The sequence below is a fragment of the Melozone crissalis genome, unplaced genomic scaffold (assembly GCF_028551555.1).
Source record: "Melozone crissalis strain CALT ecotype California unplaced genomic scaffold, PUWL_Pcris_2 ptg000034l_1, whole genome shotgun sequence".
Classification (NCBI taxonomy): Eukaryota; Metazoa; Chordata; class Aves; order Passeriformes; family Passerellidae; genus Melozone; species Melozone crissalis.
Window position 1 is genome coordinate 22,500,870 of NW_026535812.1, and position 2,775 is coordinate 22,503,644.

A 2,775-nucleotide genomic window follows, 5' to 3' on the forward strand; every position below is an offset into this window, starting at 1 on the left:
GTGCTTTAAGTGTATATATAAATTCATCTTCGTAGTGGCCACTGGTGCCACAACAAATGTCATTCCAAACAAACTCTCTGCTGCAGGCTCTGTTGGAAATCATCATTTAACACATCATTTAGAGTACATCAGAGTGAATCTCACACAACCTGACCGTAATAATTCCCTTCCAAAATTAACTCCTTTTTTTTTAACATTTTGACATTAAGAATAGAGGCAAAGTCCTTTAAACACATGGCTACTTTGGTTTGGTACTGAGCATTGGGAAATGAGGGTTTATAGTGCAATGGCTAATTATTATTTGTCATGTGAATTTCACAAAGTAAATCACAGTGTGTATACAAAAATTACACGGATAGCCTGTTTTCTTGCTCATTTATTAAAATTCAGCTTGCTGTGCCCAAGAGGGCTGCCCAGGAGTAATCGTCTTTGCTCTCCCAGCCTGTGCAGGAGAAATCTAGAAGATAGGATCTCAAACCATTTGCCAGCTTTCCCCCTTGGTCAGTGAGGATGCATAACTTTCTTTTTATTAACACAATTAAATTCAGAGGCTCCTTTCAGCTGATTGGGTTCATGCATTGCAAGTGGCCATGCAGCTCCACGGAGCCGTTCAGGCGTTGCAGGCAGAGCTGGTGTGTTTTTGGCAGGGCTCCATGCCTTACCAGGAAAGTAAAGAGAAGCTTCTTGAGAGACAAGCCTCCCACCCTTCATCTTGATTTATAGTGCACATTATGGTTTTGAATGGTATTTTTGATCAGGTAGGATGAGCTGTGACTCTCCTTTGTTTCCAATCCATGCATTCAAGCTGGCTGTTTTCTATCTTGTCTTGGGCTCTTGCCCACCCCTCACAGCTCTCCAAGGTGTAAAACAAGTGAGCAATTACTCTTTGTAGCGCCTACTACCCATCTAACCTACATTTTCACTCTTATTTTGGAGTCAGTGTTGCCTTAGATATAAATCAGTGCTCTGGGTTCAGTGTGTTCCTGTTCCAGCACTTCTGAAAGGGTGTGAACAGTTACATATTTATTCAGACTTGTGCCTTATAAAGTACATGGCTGCAGAGACAAATTCTTCTTGATTGTTTGTTTTACGGTGCTGTTAAAAAGGGTGACTCTGGTTAGTGCCAGCTGATGAGTTCAACTGTAAAATTATGGTAACGTGACAGAAGAAACAGCAAGAAGAGACAACAAAATTCAGGATGCTGAGCCAGGAGAACAGAACTGCCACCATCCTCCAGCCTGTTCTCTTCCATGGCATTTTTATAATTTTATAAACCCATTTCCCAACCCCACCTTTCCCTGTGACTTTCCCATTGTATGCAGTCTGTGCAAATATCTGTTTTATAACATGTTTATCACAAAGCAATGTGGGCTGTACACCAAGTAATGTTCCTTCTCTGACAGCTAAACAAACACTTGAATTGTTGCCCTCTCTGTCCAAAAGGCAGTCAGGGCTCTTCTATTGCCCTCAGTGGAGTCAGGATTTCATGGTGGGAATATTTCACACCTCGCTCTTCACTTTGGGCGTGTTTCTGCTGACTTTACAGCTATATCTCTGGATGATCCTGGTTGTTTTCTTTGATCAAGCTGGTGTCTTTAATATTGGCACGTTCCCAGCTGTGTAAAGAGTGTGTTCCCCCCTTCCTACAGTGTTCCTGGGGGTCATTGGCACGGGGGTCAGTTGTCATTGTTTGCCTCTTTGTGCCACAGCCGTGAGTGTCTCACGCAGCGCTTTGGCGCAGGTGAACAAGGCTGGTATCAAACCAGCTCTGCAGCCTCCTGGGGACTGCCCAGGAACAGCTAAATATACTTTTCCTAGTAGATGACTTCACCAGGCCAGCAGTGAGATACCATCTTGCCCTTTGTGTTGGGGCTGGATGACATTTTCTCCTTTCTGGCTGGCAGGGAGGAGCGGCGCAGCCCTCGGCCACTGCCCGGCAGCCTGCCCAGATCTCCTGATAAGGAGCAGGAGCTGGGAAACACCAGGCTGGGTTTCTGTTTCGGTGCTCAAGCTGGTCTCCACGCCACGTTCTGGGTTTGAGCTTGGAGAGGAATATTTTTGAGTATTGCTCCTGGAATAGCCCTTGGCCTTGCTCTCCGTCCCTGGGAGCGTTGGGCAACAGGCATTCGTGTCAATACTCATTTTTATTTGTTTTGCCCGTTATTAAATGTGGGCAAACACTCGGGTCTGCGGAGGTGTGTGGATGTGTCCATGTGCTTATCCCCCCACACAGGCACAGGCTGCTGCTATCATTAGCTGTGCCTGGGAAGAGTGGCAGGAGGAAGGGTGAGCAGCTGGGGGCTGACACGACCTTCCCAGCCCCGCGCTCCGAAAGGCTCTGAGGTCACCCGTGTCCTTCCGAATGTGCCTCGCATCACCAGCTGATTTGCAAAGAGGTTAATTTGGAAAGAACCTCACTTGGGGTGTTTGCAGGGTTTTCATCTTAGAGCCTTCACCCCAAGGTCTGCAGTGAGGTCAGGTCTAACAGCTGGATTCACACCTGGGCCTTCCCAACAGCAGGTTGGGCCTCCCGTGTGCAACCTGGACGTGAAGGTCCTCTCATCTGAGGGTTGCTTAAATACCACACTTGCACAGAAAATGTCACAGAATTCAGTAAACACATAGAGCTGGCATCTTATAACTTGCAAATTTTGCAAGGTCAGTCTCTTCCTGATTGTTACTCCAAGCTCCCCAAAGACTCACCATACCTGGCACTATTTTTGTAGGGGTTGATAATTAATAGAATTTAACAAATCAGATGTTATCTGAAGCAGT